This window comes from Jaculus jaculus, chromosome 18 (assembly GCF_020740685.1).
Source record: "Jaculus jaculus isolate mJacJac1 chromosome 18, mJacJac1.mat.Y.cur, whole genome shotgun sequence".
Lineage (NCBI taxonomy): Eukaryota > Metazoa > Chordata > Mammalia > Rodentia > Dipodidae > Jaculus > Jaculus jaculus.
Genome location: NC_059119.1, coordinates 62,197,711 through 62,219,741, shown reverse-complemented (window position 1 = coordinate 62,219,741; position 22,031 = coordinate 62,197,711).

Genomic DNA, 22,031 nt, shown 5'->3' with positions numbered 1-22,031 from the left:
TATAATCATCTCCTGATTCCATATTTAGTGATTAATTCTCTATCCTTTCTGTCTATTCTTTTGGCAGAGCCAGAAACTGCTAATGTGATGTCATAAAGTACCTGAATTTTAGCTATTTTCTCCCAGTGCATGATCACTCACCCAGGGAGGTGCTAAAGAGCAGTGAACTAACTGTCTGAGGTCCTCCTTGCAGACAAGGAGACATGACACATGGCGGGGAAAGGATTGGAAAAAATCTTTTATTTTATTTACTTATTCATGAGAAAGAAAGAGACAGACAGAGAGGGAGAGAATGGGCGTGCCAGGGCCTCTAGCCACTGCATACAAACTCCAGACACATGTGCCCCTTTGTGAATCTGGCTTATGTGGGTTCTGGGGAATCAAACCCAGGTCCTTAGGCTTTGCAGGCCTTTGAATCTGTAGTTCTGGAAGAATCTGTGCATTCATATGAAGGCACTCATCAGTTAATGGGTGAATCTCCTAGTTCCAATTTCAGGGAAACATCCCTCTTTTTTTGGCCTTAAACATAGCTCTTTGTTTCTTTTCTTTTAATATTTATTATTTTTTACATTTATTATTATTTTATATTTATTATTTTTTATTTATTTATTTAAGAGAGAAAGAGGGAGAGAGTGAGAGAATGAGTGTGCCAGGGCCTCCAGCCACTGCAAACGAACTCCAGACATGTGTGCCCCCTTGTGCATCTGGCTGATGTGTGTTCTGGGGAATCGAACCTGGGTCCTTTGGCTTTGCCGACAAATGCCTTAACCACTAAGCCATCCCTACAGACCAGTTCTTTGTTTCTTGACCATCATCTGTGTATGGGCAAATGTATTGCTAGGGTTGGAAAATCTCACAGATGCCCTAGATGTAACCCACCCAGGTAAAAAAGAGTTGACTGGGCCATCCCTAATTGACTAGTGGAGGGGTCACCTCAAATTACGTGCCTTTCTCTGAAGTTCAGTATTAGCTGTTTGCCTGGAAGAAGCAGATGTTCTGGCTCTGACGGTCACTGCTCACCTCCGTCTGGGAGAAGCATCAATCACTTTAATTACAATGGAACGTGGGGCCAAGAACTGAAGGAGAAAAATCAACCCAATCCCAAGAACAATCTTTCTTGATGAATTCTCCCCTAAATCGAAACAATTCACTGGGTATCCCAGCTGGGGTTCATATGCTTTTGATTACTGTGGGCTATTTAGCTCTACAAAATGACAGGCTGCTTAATGGACTTTTAATGGTTATAGGTCTCTCTCTCTCTCTCTTTTTTAATGAGCTTCACCAGTTTGTTACCAATGCCCTGTAGAAATCTGGCAGGGGGCCAGGGTTGATGCTACACATTCCTGGCCTTCAGGAGGTATGCATGCAACCATAGCTTCTGGTGGAGAAGCATGTCACCAGTCTTAAGGAAGCACCATCAGAGCAGAGGGACGAGGAAAGCTCACCACATGCCCTGTCATCCTCAAAAGCACTACATCAATTATGTCAAATTATATTAAATTCTTGATATAAACCTTGGGATGCCAGGTTGCAGGAGGGTTTGTTATGTTGGGAATGACTTTGTCTTCTAATGTGATTTCCAATTATTTTTTATTTTTATTTTTCTTCCTTTTCTTAAAAAAAAATTTATTTATTTATTTGAGAGCGACAGACACAGAGAGAAAGACAGATAGAGGAAGAGAGAGAGAATGGGCGCGCCAGGGCTTCCAGCCTCTGCAAATGAACTCCAGACACGTGCGGCCCCTTGTGCATCTGGCTAACGTGGGACCTGGGGAACCGAGACTCGAACCGGGGTCCTTAGGCTTCACAGGCAAGCGCTTAACCGCTAAGCCATCTCTCCAGCCCTTTCTTCCTTTTTTTTGAGGTAGGGTCTCGCTCTAGCCCAGGCTGTCTTGGAATTCACTGTGTAGTCTCAAACTGGCCTCAAACTGATGGTGATCCTCCTACCTCTGTCCCCTAGTGCTGGGATTAAAGGCGCGTGCCACCACACCTGGCTGAGTTCCAGTTATTGATAAAGGTGATTGCCACAGGTTTAGTTGTGTTCTGACCACCAAAGCATCTCTGAGCATCTCGATCCCACAGCCAGGTTGTGTGTGTGTGTGTGTGTGTGTGTGTGTGTGTGTGTGTGTGTGTGTGAGAGAGAGAGAGAGAGAGAGAGAGAGAGAAAGAGAGATAGGGGAAGGGAGGGAGAGAGAGAGGGAGGCAGCTTAGCCACATGCATATTTGCATATGGAGCCCAGAGGTTGACATGGGATGTGTCTTTCTCAAATGATCTCTATCTCATTTTTTACTTTTAAAAAAAAACTAAAAACTTTTTGCTTATTTAGTTGAGGAAGGAGAGAGAGAGAGACAGAGAGAAAGAGAGAGAGAGAGAGAGAGAGAAGGAGAGAGGGAGGGAGAGAGAGAGGGAGGGAGAGGGAGAGGGAGAGAGGCACTGAGTCACGTCTCCAGCCTCTTTATCTTATTTCCGAGATAGGGTCTTACAGTGGACCCAGAACTCATCACTTTGGCGAGACTAGCTGGCCACAGTGCTGGGATTCCGGGCATGCAGTGCTGCGCCAGGCTTTTACATGGCTGCTGGGGATATGAACTCATGTCTTCATGTTGGCACAGCAAGCACTGTACTGACTGAAACGTCTCCCTGATCCCTCAGTCCCACAGCCAGGTTTTATTTAATCATGTTTTTGTCCCCAGTGCCTGGCACTAGATTAGTACCTTAGTAGGTTTAATTCAGATCTACCAAATGAGAAGCCACAGACAAATTGGAGGAATTTAGGAAAAAATTGTTTTTTCTTTTACCCAAAGGGCCTTACTGTCTTGATCTCCAGGACGTAGCATAAGATCTGGGTTAGAGAAGAGTGGTGTGGGTAGTGAGAGACCAGGAGAAGGGTGTTCCAAATCACTAGTTACAACAATGTTTTTATTTATTTATGTGCAAGGAGAGAGAGAGAGAGAGAGAGAGAGAGAGAGAGAGAGAGAGAGGTGAGGAGGGGTGCACCAGGACCTCTTGCCACTGGCACAGGTGCAATCACCCTTTTGTGCATCTAGTTGCACATGGGCACTGGGGATTCAAACCTGGGCTGACAGGCTTTTCAAGCTATCTCCCCAACCCAGTAACAATAACAGTAGCCCCCATTTCTTTGTTGCAAACATTGTGTACTGGGCATGTATGAGTCACTCCATTTAGTCCTTATACCAAAGCTGAGCTAGGTAATAGAAACCAGTCACGTTCAAGAAACAGCTGGGGAAGTAACGGGGAAAATGCCTCAATATGTAGAATTTGCTGATTTCTGGGGTCTGTGCCCCAAACCCAGTTTCTTTCTTGAAGGAAAATTTAAACCTCTGTAGATATACACTATCATAGGTAGGTATCAATTTCCCATTTTGAAGTTATACCAGAAGAGGGATAATGAAGTAAATAATGAAGGAGGGTAGGAGAAAGCTAGCTTTTGAAAGGCAGTTTCCATTAAAGATTAAGGCCCAAAGAGAACCAGAAGATGCCACCCCACATGCCACCTTGTCCTGGCACAAGAACGGAACTCCTGGCTGGAATGGTTGTGTCTGAGACTGAACTACATCACTCACTGCTGCCCACAATGTGGTACACTATTCAAATAAAATGACCCAGGTGGGCTGGCCCTGAGGTCTGCCCTCCAGACCTACATGCCAATCAGGTCTTCCCCTTGCATATTTGCATCTGATACTATAAAGACTGTAGCCTTCTGGTTGCCCCTTCTCTCTTGACATGACCCTTGGTGTGTGTGTGGTCTGTGTGGACCCTTATCTGCTTGGATACATGTGAGCGGTTCCCCTGTCACCCAGCGTCTCTCTCTCTCTCTCTCTCTGTGTGTGGTGGGGGTCTCTGTAGACTCCCTCCTATATCTGCTTGTTTATGTGTGAGCAGTTCCCCTGTTGCCCAGCCTGGCTGGGTGTAGTGAGGACAGGAACATAATATTGTTTCTTGGCCTGGAAGGTTTTTCTGCTTGTCTCTGCTGTATAGTTTGGGGTAACTATGTACTTGAATTAAATGCGTGATTTTCCTCTGGTCTCTGAATCTACCATGTGCACATCCTCCTTACACTCTAAATCCACCAGTGCACGTCCTCCTCACACTCTAAGATTCACCACGTGCACATCCTCCTTACACTCTAAGATCCACCAGTGCACATCCTCCTCACACTCTAAGATTCACCACGTGCACATCCTCCTTACACTCTAAATCCACCAGTGCACATTCTCCTTACACTCTAAGATCCACCACGTGCACATCCTCCTTACACTCTAAGATCCACCACGTGCACATCCTCCTTACACTCTAAGATCCACCACGTGCACATCCTCCTTACACTCTAAAATCCACCACGTGCACATCCTCCTCACACTAAGATCTACCACATGCACATCCTCTTTACACTCTAAGATCCACCACGTGCACATCCTCCTTACACTCTAAGATCCACCAGTGCACATCCTCCTCACACTCTAAGATTCACCATGTGCACATCCTCCTTACACTATAAGATTCACCACGTGCACATCCTCCTCACACTCTAAGATCCACCACGTGCACATCCTCCTTACACTCTAAGATTCACCACGTGCACATCCTCCTTACACTCTAAGATCCACCACGTGCACATCCTCCTTACACTCTAAGATCCACAACGTGCACATCCTCCTCACACTCTAAGATTCACCACGTGCACATCCTCCTTACACTATAAGATTCACCATGTGCACATCCTCCTCACACTCTAAGATCCAACACGTGCACATCCTCCTTACACTCTAAAATCCACCACGTGCACATCCTCCTTACACTCTAAAATCCACCACGTGCACATCCTCCTTACACTCTAAGATCTACCACGTGCACATCCTCCTTACACCCTAAGATCCGCCACGTGCACATCCTCCTCACACTAAGATCTGCCGCGCACACATCCTCCCTACACTCTACGATCCACCACGTGCACATCCTCCTTACACTCTAAGATCCACCACGTGCACATCCTCCTTACACTCTAAGATTCACCACGTGCACATCCTCCTCACACTATAAGATTCACCATGTGCACATCCTCCTTATACTCTAAGATCCACCACGTGCACATCCTCCTTCCACTCTAAGATCCACCACGTGCACATCCTCCTTCCACTCTAAGATCCACCACGTGCACATCCTCCTTACACTCTAAGATCCACCACGTGCACATCCTCCTTACACTCTAAGATCCACCACGTGCACATCCTCCTTACACTCTAAGATCCACCACATGCACATCCTCCTCACACTAAAATCTGCCGCATACACATCCTCCTTACACTCTAAAATCTACCACGTGCACATCCTCCTTACACTAAAATCCACCACGTGGGTTCTCCCTAAGCCTGCTGCCTGTGTAGTTACTGTAAACTTGGGGTAACCACGAGTGTAACTCTCTTCATTACTCACTTCTCCTCTGAATCCCCTTGTCTCTGCTTTGATATTTTCCCTCTGCTATACTTCCTTACATCACTGCCATTTGCCCCTTTAACTTCCTTCCATGGTGAACCTCAGGGTAGATGCCATGGGGGTTCCTTCTAAATCTCCCTACAAAAGCTCCTAACTTGTCTTTTTCATGTGTTCATTCCACCAAAACCTCAATTTATCTTCTTGGTTTGGATGGCCTTTTTACCTGTGTTTGCTTTATAGTACAGGGTAAGTCTCCCTTTAATTACATGTATGATTTTTCTTTGATATCTGAATCTACCAGGAGGGTGCTCTCAGCAGCTTTAGACTTGCTATCTGTATACCAACTCTGAGCTCAGGGGAGCCATGAGTGTAACCCTCTTCATCCATTTTCCCTCTGATTCTCTTAAGTTTCTTCTTTGACATTTGCCCTCTCAGTTTTCTTCTTGTGCCTCAGCATCTCCAAAGTCCACAGGCTTGCAGCTTTCCCCTTATTTCTCTTTAAGAGCCTCAGTTTCTCTCAAGTCCATGTGCTTGCAGCTTTATTCCAGTTTCCCCCCAAAGACCCTCAATTTCTTTTCTGCTTTGATCCTTCCCCTCTTCAGAAAAGCACACGGCAGATGCCACCTGTGTTCTCTGAGTCTCTTTCCATGTACATCTAAGTTAGTCTTTCCTTGTGCTTCCAACTCTGTTCCAGTCCTCCTCTAAAGACCTCCATTTCTCTTAAACGAATCTTATTAACTATACAACGTTTCCATAAAGAGTGTGCTTACTACTTTCCACGTGTTTAGCCTCCCTTCCTAGACCCCATTTCCCCTTAAATAAACCCCACAATTTGTGATTTCCCCCTAAATCAACTTAATAAATCATACTTTATCCTTCTTCAGTCTCTCTTTATTAATTTTTAAATGTAGGGCAGAAATAAGAACTTGGGAGTTTCATGAATTCTGTAGGGGTCCCCCCTGAACCCCCACATCCTGCATCAACAGAGGAAGTCAGAGAAAGAATCCAGGTCCAGAATGATTCTAAAGACTGGACTTCATGTTGTACTGCTTTCCTAAACTAACTTCCCATGTCAACGGAGTAGTTTTAAAACCAGGAAACAGGCAGTGTGACCCATACTCTGCTTCCCTGGGGTTTCTCCTGGAGGTGTAATAATCCTCACAAAGAGGCATCACTTTGGGCTTCTGGGCCACCCTCTCCTCACTCACCTCTGGCCTCTGGTCCTGCCTCTTCCTCATTGTATGGGCAAGTGACCTGTGGGCCAGAAAGATCAGATAATTTATCCAAATACACACACACACACACACACACACACACACACACACACACACACACACCATGACAGTTGGAAATAATGTTGGTGATATATCCTGATTCCAAATCTAAAGCTCTTCTGTTTCTTAAGACTAATAAAGGGGCCTTGGAGTTTTCAGAAAAAGCAGATGCTGGTGGTCTTTCCTATCCTGGCTAAGGAGATCACTACTTGCTCACATTTTTAACAAGCCAACTTGACTTCCCTTGATGCAGGGGCAATGAGCTGAGAATTCAAGGATGGACACCAGAGCACATTGAGGAGTAAATGAAGCAAACATGGAAGGCGGTCCTTGGAAGTTGTGGCGAGTGGGGTGGAGGGGTAGAGAAAAGGGGAGTGTCTGGTTGAAAAACCCTCCTCATGTTTCCTGGTCCCAAGATAATTCTAAATCAGACCCAGGTCATATGTTACCTGTACCTGTCTCTTGGCCCAGGGTGAAAACAGTTCACGTTGTAAAATTAACTTTTCACATTTGGCCAGCCCGTGTGGGCCAACTTTCTTTCAATGTGAGTTTGTGAATGAATGAAGAAATGAAACTGTTGATTGGGTTACTGTCCTTAGGGGATCCCTCTTCACATTGGTCTGGAGAAGGATTAAAGCTGGTTTTGAAAAGTGCTGGTGCTCTCCCCAACACAGCATGCTGGAAGCATTGAGGTTGCACTTCTATTTTCTATGGAACAAAACACAACAGACCAGCAGATGGTGTTCAGTGGATGGTGAAAATGTAGCCTTGTAAATAACTATTCAATATAGACTAGCTTCCCCCCAAATTTACCATCTGCCTTTTGCCCCACAGGGTCTAAAAGTGATAAAAGAAAGAAAAGAAGTCAGTATGTTTATTTGTTATTGTTACTATTTCAGCATTCCCCAAATTATGGAAAATCTCCAAATTATGATGTCCTTAAATTTGGTTGTAAAAATTGTGGAGACAGGATGTCTCATATTTAACAGATGTTTCAGCATATAATCTGGTTCAACAATAATTGTCGAAGGTGGGCATGATGGTTCATGATTGGAACACCAGCTACGTGGGAGGCAGAGATGGGGAACCCTTGAGTCCCGGAGTTTGAGACCTGACTTCGAAACAGAGTATGATGCTTTCTCAAACAAATGAAAGCAATGATGCACACCCACAAATATACACAGCCAACAAAACCCCGTGTCTAAATGGCATTCTTCTCTGTATCTTCTCCTTTTCAAGGTGGCTTCTGAGGTGATCTGTTTCTGTAGCTCTCCTGGCTGGGGGTTATTTACACCCGTCGTGGCTCTGGGCAAGACTCCCAGCTCAATGTTGCTTCCCATTTCTGAGGAACAGGATAGCCCAACATACAGAAAATATGGAATCACACATATTTGGATCTGAGCCCTGCTTTTCAGCTTCAGAGCAATGGCTAAAGTCAGCTAACCCAGAGCTTAGGTCAAGTAACTACAGCTACTTGATCTTTGACAAAGGTGCCAATAATGTAGACTGGAAAAAAGACAGCATCTTCAACAAATGGTGTTGGACAAATTGGATGACCATATGTACAAAACTGAAATTAGACCTACTCATTTCTCCATACACAAAAACCAAATCCAAATAGATTAAAGATCTACATAAGACCTAAAACTCTTCAATTACTGGAAGGAAAAATAGGAGGCACACTCCATGACATAGGATTTGGAAAAGGCTTCCTGAACAAAACCCCAGTAGCCCAGGAAATTAAACAATCACTCAACCAATGAGATTGCATGAAGCTAAAAACTTTTGCACGAACATACCATAGCAGAGCCAATAGTTTACCCACTGAATGGGAGAAAATCTTGGCCAGCTATACCACTGACAGAAGCCTAATATCTAGAATCTACAAAGAACTCAAAAAACTAAACAATAAAAAATCAAACAACCCACTCCAAAAGTGTGGCAGAGAACTAAAAGGGGAGTTCTCAGAGGAAGAATTACAAATGGCTAACACTTAAGAAAATGTTCAACACTCCTAAACATTAGGGAAATGCAAATTAAAACAACTATGAGATTCCACCTTACCCTAGTAAGGATATTATTCAAATGAAAACAAAATGTTGATGAGGATGTGGAGAAATAGGAGCACTCTTTCACTGTTGGTGGGAATGTAAGCTGGTACAACCACTGTGGAAATCAATATGGAGACTCCTGTAAAGGATGACTATGGAGTTACCAAAAGACCCTGTTATTCTGTTACTGGACATTTACCCCAAAAGCTCCACATCTCAGTTCAGAGATATTTGCTCAACCATGTTTATAGCTGCTCAACTCATAATAACTAGTGACTGGAATCAACCCAGGTGCCCAGGAAAAGCTAAGGAAGAGGCGGGAAGCTGATGCAGATTTGTTGCTTGTAGACACCTTGGGTGTGACTAGATCCAATGTGAGTCCCAGTCCTGCCTAAGCAGGCAAGGTGCCCTCCATATTTCTGTGGGCCAGTCCCCAACTAACTAACTACCAGGAGAATGTTACCTTGTTCCTAACCTGTACAGTAGCATATCTCTCTGGCATTTACTTGGTTCTTTTCTTAGAAAATCTCAAGTAACAGAATTCTAGTCTTCTGGTTATACACAGCATCACAGAAAAGTTTTCCAGTTCCATCCTCTTGTGTTACAGATAAAGGTAACTCCAACACAACGAAATAGAATGGTGATCATCTTCTTGTACCCATGACCCAGAAACTAATGACTGAGAGAATTTTATTCTTGTTGTCTTGGAAGAAATGGTGTACGCTGTCATTCCCATCTTAAACCAATGGTAAATGTCAATAGGCTTGCATGCTGGTGAGCACATCACAGTTTGTAATGGAAAATCAAATGGGCTCCCTTATGCTTCAGATGCAGGGCACTGAGGAAAGAAGTGGGCCCTGTGCTAGAAGCTTCTTTCCTGTTGCACAGCACTTGAGGGTGTTGCGCTGGCTGCTGGCAGAGAAACACTGTCAACAATACTGCCTAGCAGTTGACTCTGTGAGTTGCACACATGATAATCAGGCAAGATGCATCCCCTGGTGCAGTAGTGGCATGACTGTGATGGAGACAATCAAGTGCTCTTTGACTGGATGTGAGGCCTACTCGATTCGAGGGGATTCACGCTTAGTACTGAAAACTTATTCAAAAGCACATGGCTGGGAAGGTTATCGGCCCTAGGAGGGACATTATTACTGTTATTTAGTTAAATGGATATATGGTGCCCTTCAAGCTGCCCTCTACATATTTACCTATATGTCCGTAGATTAGTACTTCTCTCGCCTTTGGTCAGAGAAGCTTCTTTTTATAGTTGGTGGTGACTGCTGGGCAGACTCAAACCTTATCACACTGCTGTGGATAGGTGACTTTTGAATGCTTAGCACTAAATGAGATGTCTATATTATCCTGTTCAAGGCTCAGGAAACAGTGCTGAAGAGGGGGTGGAAAGAATGTAAGAGCAAAAGGATGTGGGGGGAGTGCTGTGGCATGATGATTCCCTTTTGTACATGAAATGGCGACAGCATTCCTGACCTCACAGTGATTGCCATGACCTACAGAAGACGTGCACAACATTGGGCCCATCAACATTCTGTGATGGGTGGCCGAAAAGGGGGGAAAGATATCTATGCAGAAGAGGAGCTAGTTGGCAAAAAAAAAGGGTTAATTCAGTGGAAGGGAAGGGTGGGGGAGTGCAACTGAAGGTAATGGAAGGAGATTGTGACCAAAATACATTATATACAGGTATTAAGTCATCAATAAATTAAAAAGAAAATAAAAGAATAACTGTTACTCTGGAAGTCTAGCTCAAGGAACCCAATGCTCTCTTGTAGTGTATCCTCCACCATCACCTTTGTATTTTTGCTTTACTCTTTCATAAAATTTCTTCATGCTTTGAAAAAAACTGAGTGTCTAGTCTAATGTGTACAAGGTCCTATACCTAGGCATATTCCATTATAAATAAGACATGACCCTCACACACAAAGACCTTAAAATATTCAAGAAATCACATCTGGGCTCACCGAGGTAAGTAAGTTGTCTCAAACTCATAAATATTTTGTTAGACACTGTATGCCCCATCTCAGAATCCAGAGTAAGATTTTAGTGCTGCGTTTCTATCCTTTTATAAATGGTGACAAGTAGTATATGTTACTAGGTTTTTTTTTTTTTTTGAGCTTCTAGCCTACCAATTTTAAAGCACTGATAATGATACCCAGCCCTTCTTATGAATTTTAGGACATACATGAAATAATAAATTTGCTTAGCAATTGAAGGGATCACTGGAGGTTGGAGGCATCCCACTTGGTGGCACTGCACCCATGGAGTCCAGTGAATGTGGTTTATTATTTCACGTGTTATTGTCCAGGAGTTGTGTTTTCCCTCACACCACCATCGTCATCACGGTACTGCCATTGCGTGTGCAGGTTCTCACTCCCCAACACCCTGTGACCAAATAGCCACTGTTCACTCCACATTCTTCAGCACTTGTGGAAATCTGGGTTTACATGACCTAGTTAGATGCTGTGGTTGTCTGCACTGCTTTTTGTGTTTGTACATGGGAACTTGTGTAGAATTACTTTCCCTTCATTACAATACATACTATTGAGACAGTTGAATCTTCATCAGTGACAGAGTATATTCTTTAAATCAAGTTCATAAATAGAATACTTGGCTGCAATAGATGTTGGCAGAGATGAGAGCCAAAAAACAATGCCCTTCATATTGAGGAGTTTTGTGAATTACAAGTTGCAACTAATCTACCAACAACCCCCCTGAGGAGAGCCCTCAGGGAAAGGACAGCAGGGAGAGGGGTTACAAGAGTACAACCTTTGTAAAAGAAACTAAAAAATAATTTGAAAATATTAAAAAAGACATTCTCTCTCTGATTCTCTCAAATAAATAAAACTTTAAAAATTTTTTTAAAAGGGCTGGAAGGATAGCTTAGCAGTTAAGGTGTTTGCTGCAAAGCCAAAGGACCTTGGTTCAATTCCCCAGGACCCACGTAAGCCAGATAGATACACAGGGGGGTGCATGTGTCTGGAGTTCGTTTGCAGTGGCTGGAGGCCCTGGTGCGCCCATTCTGTCTGTCTCTCTCTCTCTGACTCTAGCAAATAAATAAACCTTAAATAAAAAATATATATATAAAAGAAATAAAGACTCCATGGAGATAACAGAAAGTGGAAGTCATGAGTGTGATGATTATTGTTAATTTGATTTCAAAGGCTGAAATAAACATTGTTAAACTGGATATAATTCTTGCCTTTGCTTGCTTCTGAAGTAATTTAAGGATCAGGTAGTTTACTAACTTGAAATTCATTTTATTCTCCACTTGCTTTTTATTTTTATTTTTGCAACGTTAACTGGATTTTGTTTGAACAGCAATGCCCTTGGCTTCCCTTGTGACTATAAGTTAGTGTGCTGCATTAAGAAGCTGCTGAGCGAGACTCGTAGCAGAACTCCTTGAGAAGGGAACAGCCGCTGACATGACTTCCTCCCGTTCTCATTCCTGTGCTCCTGGAAATGGATGTGACTACCGGATCCGCTGCCAGCAACCATCTCAGGTCACAGAGTCACCCTGAAGGCAGAGACCGTGTTCTAAAGAGGGCGTGGAGCCTGAAGGTAGAGGAGGCCAATTCCATGGCCTGCCTCGGCTTGCCCCTCCGACTTACTCTCATGCGGAAGAAACCAGTGAGCAAAGGTCGTGAGAGCCCCAGGTTGTCAAGAGGCATTGCTCCCCAACGACTGACTGCTGCTGCGCCCACAGTGCCTAACCCTTAACACCCTGGGGATACCTAGAACCCCACTGAGGAGCGCCCCCAGCAGAATGGGGGCAGGGACGAGGGAAAGGATGGTGCCAACACATGATGTGTCCATACTATTTGTGTCCGTAATTAATAGTAATAATAATAAAAGACAACGCTGGAATTACAAGGTACTAACAGCCACACCAGAACAGTCTGACAGTCAAATGGAAAGTCATACCAGGAAAGATCTTCAGTGAGTATCCTGTCCTATTGCAGGGCCCCCCACACCACAGCTCAGACGTACAGTTCATGGGGCAGGGGTATAGCCTCTTTTTCCCTAGAGCCGTTATTGCTCTTTGTGGGCCAAATGACGAGGGCCTTGGGGATCACTTCAACTCTTCACTTTGCTCCAGCCTGTAACTGAAGTTCTTATTTATTTGAGTTTCCTCACATTAGCAGTCTCATCTGTAATACTGAAAATGGTGGCTTTACACATAAAATACCTTTAGCTAATGATACCCTGTGATGGAAGAGGCTCAGGACGCATGGATTCTTCCTCAGTTTACTGGGTCTGTATTCTAGGAACAACCTTTTGACCACTTGTCTGTGGGATTTATAGCACTATACACACTTTTGACAGAATTTTAAGATTACATTATGGGGGATGATTTGAGAAAGAATCTCATAATCACTAACCTGCTGTATCATCACAGAAGTACTTAATCTTTTGGTGAATTTTTTTTTTTGTTTAGGACTGAAATAAATAGGAAAAATCTGGGGCAGCATACTTGGTGAAACTGAAAATTCTCTACTAGTCTTTTTATGAGTGGTGGGTGGATCTGGTAATCTAGGGACACATCTGAACACATTTTTCAGGGGTTATCTCTTGGTACCATTTAAATCCAGTTCATAAATTCAGATGGTAATTCTAACCTTGGTCTTATTACTATATATCCTTTGCTAATGACTAAGCATTGCCTGACTTTCAAAATCAATAAACAGTTTCTGGACAGAAAGGGCAAATTTATATTAAGTCTCAAGGAGCAGAAGACAGACTTCATTCCAAATCAGTTGCTTACGTAGTGTTTATTTGCATAGAAGTTTGTTGGTTATTGGACTAATTTCCCATCATGCAGCAGAATAAAAGAAGCTTACATGGATATATACAACAATGTAACAACATAAATTTCAAGGCTTTTGGAAAATTAACACTTTGAGTCATAGTTTATTTTTTTAGCCATTAAATTTTTTGAGTATTGTGAAAAATAGAAGAGGTAGCTTTTAGAAAAACAAGCAGAGGAAAGGCATTCAACAAATGCTAATTTCTTTTTCTGATGGATAAAAGACACTTTGTATATGTAAAATAAGGAGGAAGGGGCGAGAAGGACAAGGATAACGAAGAGAAAAAGGATGAGAAGAAAGAATGAATGTGAATGAAAAAAATAATTATTGTAACAATAACCAGGGTAGCAATGTTGCATGCTGTTAGTGCATTTTCAGTTATTTGTCAAATAATGGCAAGTTAGGGGGAGCGATCCTAACTTCTGCATATTTCTCAGATAATCCCACTTATCTCACATATCTTAAAGATTGCTTACAAGGGGAATTAATTAGGGTGAGGTTTACAGTTATGTGACTGGAATAAGCAAATATCTGTTATCTAGTGACCTGAGAACAATTTTTCAAGACTGTTCTAGTAGAAAGAATTTCTTTCTCTTAAAAACACACACAGAAGCCGGGCGTGGTGGCGCACACCTTTAATCCCAGCACTAGGGAGGCAGAGGTAGGAGGATCGCCGTGAGTTCGAGGCCACCCTAAGACTACATAGTGAATTCCAGGTCAGCCTGAGCCAGAGTGAGACCCTACCTCGAAAAACCAAAAAACCAAAAAACCAAAAAAACAAAAAAAACACAAAACAACAACAACAACAACAACAAAAACACACACACACACAGAGAAACCCTGTTGGAGTATTGTTGGTGAGTGGTGAGGTCCAGAAAATATGGAACCTATGATCTGTTAAATGGGACATTTCCCTTCCTGGTTAGAATATGTGTTATAAATGTATCCCTCTACCCCCTCGCTCCCAGAGTATCTTCTGTGACATGGTGGTGCACGCCTTTAATCCCAGCACTGGGGAGGCAGAGGCAAGAGGATCGCTGTGAGTTTGAGGCCAGCCTGAGACGACATAATGAATTCCAGGTCAACCTGGGCTAGAGTGAAACCCTACCTCAAAATGAAAAAGAAGTTAAAATAAATAACTTAAAAAGGACTTTAGAAATGCTACTGTAAGCATATTTAAATTTCAGGTATGTTTTATATAAAGCCTGATCAAACTATGAGTAGTCTTTGTAACTTTAGGTCACACATGTTGTGAAGAAGTTTCAAAGGGACATATTTTCTCTCCACGGATTCCTTCATTCTCCTGGTCACACCCTTTGTGTATTTTATATTTTCTAGTGGCTACATTAAAAACACAAGAAAGGGGCTGGAGAGATGGCTTAGCGGTTAAGCGCTCGCCTGTGAAGCCTAAGGACTCCGGTTCGAGGCTTGGTTCCCCAGGTCCCACGTTAGCCAGATGCACAAGGGGGCGCACGCGTCTGGAGTTCGTTTGCAGAGGCTGGAAGCCCTGGCGCTCCCATTCTCTCTCTCCCTCTATCTGTCTTTCTCTCTGTGTCTGTCGCTCTCAAATAAATTAAAAAACAAAACAAAAAAAAAAAAAACACAAGAAAAAACCTCCCACAGATGAAATCGACTTTTACATATTGTATTTAGCCCAAATAGTACAAGTATTGCCATTTTCACATGTGATCAATGAAAAACATCTACAAAGCTATTTTATATTACTCCACAGCACACCACCAATTCATCTAGCACCATCTTAAGCCCCTAGAGCCACAAGTGGCTGGCGGTTACTGTGTGTGTAGAAAATACAGATTGTATCAGATTTGCTCCAGTCTCTTCCCAGCTTAACACAGGGCTTGAAAGAGGTGCTAATGTCACAGAAGACATTCCGCGAGTGAGGGGGGAGAGGGATGCATAACACATATTCTAACCAGGAAGGAAAATGTCCCATTTGACAGACCATAGGTTCCACATTTTCTGGACCTTACCACTCACCAACAAGCAGTCCCAAGGCGTTCGTTTCTTCCTGCAGGGGAGCCTCTGTCTCCTGTTCCCAGAGGCTCGCCGTTGGGAAGTCTTTCACCTGGGTCTGTGGAAGTTTGCTTTTGGCTCCAAACCAGGCAGTTGCTTTCGCAGTCTGCACATGCTAAGGCTGCTGAAATGCCAGGACACCAGCTCGAGGCTTGTGATTCCCAGGCAGTCCAGGGAAATGATAAACAAAAGTCTTTTGTGTGATATTAATAAGCTTTAAGCACTCCCCAGTGAGCTGCTTGTCATCCAATAAGTCATGTATATCAAAAGCCCTTATATGTGAAAGTTTGTTTTCATATCTGGCCCACGATGAATGGGAGCCCCTTTGCCATGTTGTAAAACAAACATTTGTTTATTTTGTGAACAGAGCTGGCACTATGATACAGGAACTGGGGGCTGAATAGAGAGACCCCTTTTCCAAGGAGGTGCCTTTGAAAACCTTTCTGCTGGTCCATTCCAACTGTCAACTGAGTTGGTTTACATTAAGACAATAACAGTGTTTCCTAAATAAATAAGTTAGGGACAACCCCAAGCCTTAATGAAACCCATAAATGGAGCTGGGAGTGGGGTAGTGAAAGGAGCTTTTGTGTTGTGAGGGAAACAATGTCCAGCTCATCTTACCGGGCTTTGGAGGCTTGTGGGTTTTAAGACAGAAGGGGTCTTTTGTGAAAATTACTCTGATTAAAACTCCCCTGGTAGAGCTTCCCTTAGAATTCCGGGCAAAAGACGTTTTGCCCGCATGAATGTCACACCATCAAGCAGGCATTTTCTGAAGGAGAAGAGTAGCGGTCACCTCCTACTTGGTCATGTCACTCCATCAAGCAGGCATTTTCTGAAGGAGAAGAGTAGCGGTCACCTCCTACTTGGTCAGCTCACTTACCCTGGTGCGTAGCGAGAATAAATGAAAACTGCAAGACAAGGTCATCTGCTGCTGAGGCTGGGTGGACTTTTTTCTTGGCTCATTTGGAGCTTCCAGGAATCCATTTCTGTTCCTGAATGGTCCAGCATGCTGGTTTCAGGCACAGTACATGCAAAGACCGTCTTTGCATTGAGCAGGTGTTGTTGACCCAGATGCTTGGGTTTTCTCGAGTTTTCTCGGGCAGTAGAAATTTCAGCCTGTTACTGGAAATTGTGTCTCACCCACTCTAGGTGAGGGCTAAAAGCTGAAGAGAAGCTATTAGCATTCACTGCATCTGAATGAAAAATATAATGCTATTGTAGCAACGTACACGTCTCCAAGATATGACTGTCTTCAATCATAAGGATTCCTTATTTATTTTGTTCCATAGAAGCACATTGTAATATAGGCTCAATCATAGCATGTGTATAATTTCACAACTTGTTTTTGGGAGGTTAGTTTTTCTTCAAATTCACATAATCTTTATAATGAATATACAATCTTCCAAATGGATATACTGCAATTTGCATATCAGGTTTCTTATTCTTAGGAACTTAGAATGATTTATTGCTATCATAAATAACATGACAATAAATGTCTTCATACCACAAATTCTTTCTTAGGGAAATATTAATTGGGATAAATCCTCAGGCTATGAATACTTAAGGCTTTTGACATGTAAATATTGTACAGTTTTCTAGAAGAATTTGAAAAAAAACTTTCTTTTTCACACTGTGACCACTACTTTCTTATAGTGCTTTCTTCTTAAATATCACTTCTCTTGCCCCTCATATTTGTTGGGGACAATCCTGCAAACTTTATGGCCTTCCTCAAACGCCCCAAATGACATTTGTGTTCCTCAAACACTGCCACACGACATTTCATCTACGTACAAAGCTGGCTCTGGGATGTTGTCTTCAAAACTTTAGATGAGTATCCCAAATGCAAGGTTTTTTTTTTTTTTATCATTAAAGAGTACAGTGTTTTGAGGGTGGAGAGATGGCTCAGTGGTTAAAAGCACTTGCTTGCAAATCCCGCTGCCTCAGGTATGATTCCCCAACACCTATGTAAAGCCACATATAAATAAATTTAAAGGAGAAAAATGTATTTCTCAAAGATTCCATTGCTTCAGGATCATCAGTAAATTATATCATGTTCCAACCTGAAAGTCCCACCTCATTGGCGTCACCTCTTCAGTATTCACTCCTGTCTTTGGAGGGAAGAAGCTCCAGTGAAGAGCTGAGAAGGTATGAGGACTTTCAAGATCTTCCTGGATTTCTATTTTAACGCCAATGAAACCCTCATGATTAAAATCCACTCCCCAAAGGATGTTTGGAAAACCTGGTTGGACATAAAGTGCTAATCTTGTATTTTTTCCCTTTTGTTTCTTTCTTGGTTTTATTTATTCATTTAGCTTTACCTCAGAGAGTGAAGAAGAAAGCTTTGAGGGGGAAATTGGAGGGTCTTCCTCATCAGAGGAAGCCTTTCATATGGGCCAACAGGGACACAAGCCACACTAGTTGGGAAAAATTGTGAGTCATACTTTCTTTTGACCTGTTGTGTGTTGTTGTCATGACCAAAGATCTAATTGATCCTGGCTCCCTCCTTGTTTCAAATGCTGCTCCTTTCAGAGCTTCGCAACTTCTGGAAACAGTGAGCTGCTTATATTTCAGAAACTCCAACACATCAGTCATTGCCAGTGGAGTCTCTCTCTCTCAATTAGCCTAGCCCTTTGTTGCGGCAATTATGCAATAAGGAGCATGATGGGCAAAGCTATCAAATCATTTTACTTGGGCCTCTCACTGTCTTTTCCTGCTTTCTGACTAGCTGAAGTTTATCTATGGATTGACATATTTTCTCACATATGTGATCTCAGGTAGTCTCTATTTTTTTTTTTCCTGAATGTGTCTTGTTTATTTATTTAATTAAAGTGTATCAACTGCCCAGAAAGTATCTGGAACCATTCTGGATATGCTGATTACTACTTACGAGTAGTTCTGCTGCTGCTCCAGGGGTCTGATAGAGTCACGAAGCAGCTTGCCTAGCTGGTGTGAGTCGGTGAACCATGTGACCAGCAGGCCAAGTACCCAGGGCTCAACCTTGGACACTGTGTTCTCCTCAGTGGGCTGAGGGAAGTGCTTGTAGGGATTTCCCATGCGATGTGGCTTGTGCAGGTGTGGCAAAGAAAGAACAAGGGCTCTCCCCAGACAGAGCACACCTGGCTGGAGTGATCCCCCAAACCATCACCAAAGAGTGTTTTGGATTATGTCTTCAAGGTCAGGCAGGGTTTCAGGGGTAGATCGGCGGGTGTGGGAGACGGAAGGGACTGGGAGAAAGAAACAGGGTCACCTCGCGAGGGAGCACGGGCCGAGGCAGCAGGAGCTTAAAGACGTGAGAGTTTGGCTTTGGACAGAGATGAAAGGCTCTCAGGTATGGAGAGGAGTCTGGGTGCTGGAGAGATGGCCTAGCGGTTAAGGCGTTTGCCTCCCAAGCCAAAGGATCCCGGTTCGACTAGTGCCTGGAGTTCCTTTGCAGTGGCTGGAGGCCCTGGCTTGCCCACTCCCTCTGCCTCTTTCTCTCTCTCAAATAAATAAGTAAAAGTTTAAAAAAAATACTGATAGGCTAGGAGTGTTTTAAAAAAAGTTTTTTTTTTTTTTTTTTTTTTTTTTTTAAAGAGGAGTCTGAACTTGAGCTGAAAGCAATGAGGTGCCAACTTTTGGCTAATTCATACGTTTTTATAGTCCCTCTTAAACCCCATCACCAAGGGTCCCACAGTTGGGCATTGTTTTGTTTTTGCTCTTCTTCCTTCACGTGGACATCTCCCTCTGCTGTCATCAGACTTTCATCTGATTCTCTTCCAACTTTGCAGTTCTCCAGAACTGAGCTTGAGCATTGAATTAAATGCCTAGTTTTGTTTTTAAAGGCCCCCAAACTTCATGTAGAATGGCATGTAATCAGCGGTTTGCCTGTGGTCTCAGGCTGGTTTCTCGGATATTTTCATGGAGAAGGCGTGCACAAATGCACAAGGTGTTGGAATTCGGTGATGTGGGGAGGTGTTCAGGAAAGATGTCTAAGAATATCTGGCAGGCTGGTGGTAAAATTTCCCGTGGGAGTTTTGCCTAGGATGTCGGAAAACAATGACAGACCTTTTTCAACAAACATACAGAAATTTCTAGAACATATACATATATACATATTCCACATACATTTACATATACTTATAGAAATTCTAGAAAAATGAACATACTTTCTTCTAGGAAAATATATTTATTTTGAACTTGTGGATAGATATTTTATATTGTTTCAGCATAAACAGCTGTTAAAATTTTTCTTCTTAAATAAATTCTGCCATTTTATCCTTTGAATTATCTGTCTTTTCATCCAATATATTGTTGACTAAACAGCACCTCCTACTCCTGGTAGGTTTGTGCCTTGTTATAGAATGAAAATGTGCTGGGGGAAAATGTTGGGGTGAACAAATGAGACCTATCTAGGAAAATGTGCTTATCTTCCTAAAATTGTCCTCTTCCAGGAAAAAGAGCGTTCTGAATGGTCCCTAAGAGGATTTTTTCTTTTTCTTTTCAATATTTATTTATATGAATGAAAGAGAGATAGAGGCAGACAGAGAGAAAGAGAGAATGGGTGCATCAGGGCCCCCAGCCACTTCAAATGATCTCCAGATGCATGTGTCCCCTTGTGCAGCTGGCTTAAGTGGGTCCTGGGGAATTGAACCTGAGATCTTTGGCTTTATATGCAAGTGCCTTAGCCGCTAAGCCATCTCTCCAGCCCTCAAAAGGATTTTCTAATGCATTATTTCTAGAGGAGCACATCATGGTGTAGGCGCATCTGTATAAACAAGTTAAACAGTACTTTGTTTCATTTTTTAGTCTTTTTTTTTTCATTTTTATTTATTTATTTGAGAGTGGCAGAGAGAGAGAGAGAGAGAGAGAATGGGCACACCAGGGCCTCCAGCCTCTGCAAACGAAACTCCATATGCGTGCACCCCTTTGTGCATCTGGCTAACGTGGGTCCTGGGGAGTCGAGCCTCGAACCGGGGTCCTTAGCCTTCACAGGCAAGCGCTTAACCGCTAAGCCATCTCTCCATCCCCTTTGTTTAATTTTATCTGCGGAGCGAAGGTAGGCGCTGATTTGACCTGAAGCATTAGAGGCACCTGCAGGATGTCTGTCCCCAGTCCTCCCGGCCCTTGGAACTGGCAGAGAGGGAGAGTGTGAGGACCATGTCGGCCGGCAGAGGGCAGTGCGAGACTGCGGCTCTGGGAGACAGGTCGCAGGCGCAGTCCTGCTCCTAATAGAGGCCACCTGTGATGCTCATGATCAATTATACCAGACGGAGAAACCGGTGTATTGAATTTACACTCAATGCGCGCTAGTTAGGTTTATCCCAAAGATTTTTTTTTTTCTAGGATTTCCCTCTCTTGCCCGATTCCAAGACATTAAAACAAATTTGTACCCTCCTCACTTTTCGGGGGTGTGGCTGTCTCATATAATTCCCTGCAGTGACAAGTGAGATAGTGCTTTATGACGCGTTGACTCAAGTGACCCTGGTGTAAATGTGGCCCTGGGTGTTGCCGGACATTTTGTTAATAATAATAGTAGAAGCAAGAATAGTGATAACAGTATAATAAGTCAGCCGTTGTCTAGATCTCTTCTTTTGCACTAAGTAGGAACTGTTCAAAGTATATTGTAAGGCCGGGCGCGGTGGCGCACGCCTTTAATCCCAGCACTCGGGAGGCAGAGGCAGGAGGATCGCCGTGAGTTCGAGGCCACCCTGAGACTGCATAGTGAATGCCAGGTCAGCCTGGGCTCCAGCGAGACCCTCCCTCAGAAAAAGGAGTCTATTGTAGAGGCACAGGCTGGCTGTGGGTGCCCAGGGCCCTCTGGATGTCAGGCAGGGAAAGGCTGGTGTCTCTGTTGGAACGTAATGATGGTGGTGGCTCTGGCACAGAGGTTAAGGGCAGGAGCCAGCATCAGGCATGAATTCCAATCCAGTTCTCTAACGTGCTTTCACTCATTTCCTCCCCCGTAAAAGTGGGGTCGTCATTTAAGCGTTTCCTAAGCAAACTAATATATGTGACACAACTCACAGGACAAAACATCTGGAACACGGCATCACAACTGGCATTCCACCTACAAATACGTATTTGTTGCATTGACTGGGGAGTTGGCAATGCCTGTGATTCCTACCTCTGGTCTAGTGCGGGAGATGGATACTGACCACCTGTGAGCGAAGGCGTCCTGCGAGGGAGAGCGGCCCAGCCCAAGGAGCGTGGCCTCCTGCCTCAGAGGGCCTGGGCTGAGCCTAGCTCTCCTGTGTCCAGCTGTGGGGCCCTTGGAAAGCGGCCTACTCCACTGGCCCGTACCTCGCAGGCCACTGTAGGGGTCATGTAACACCTTATAACTCCGGTCCAGCAGGGGACAGAGACCTGAGCCCTGACGGAGCTCTACAAGCTCTGTGTTGCAGTCAGGTTCGCATCGCTG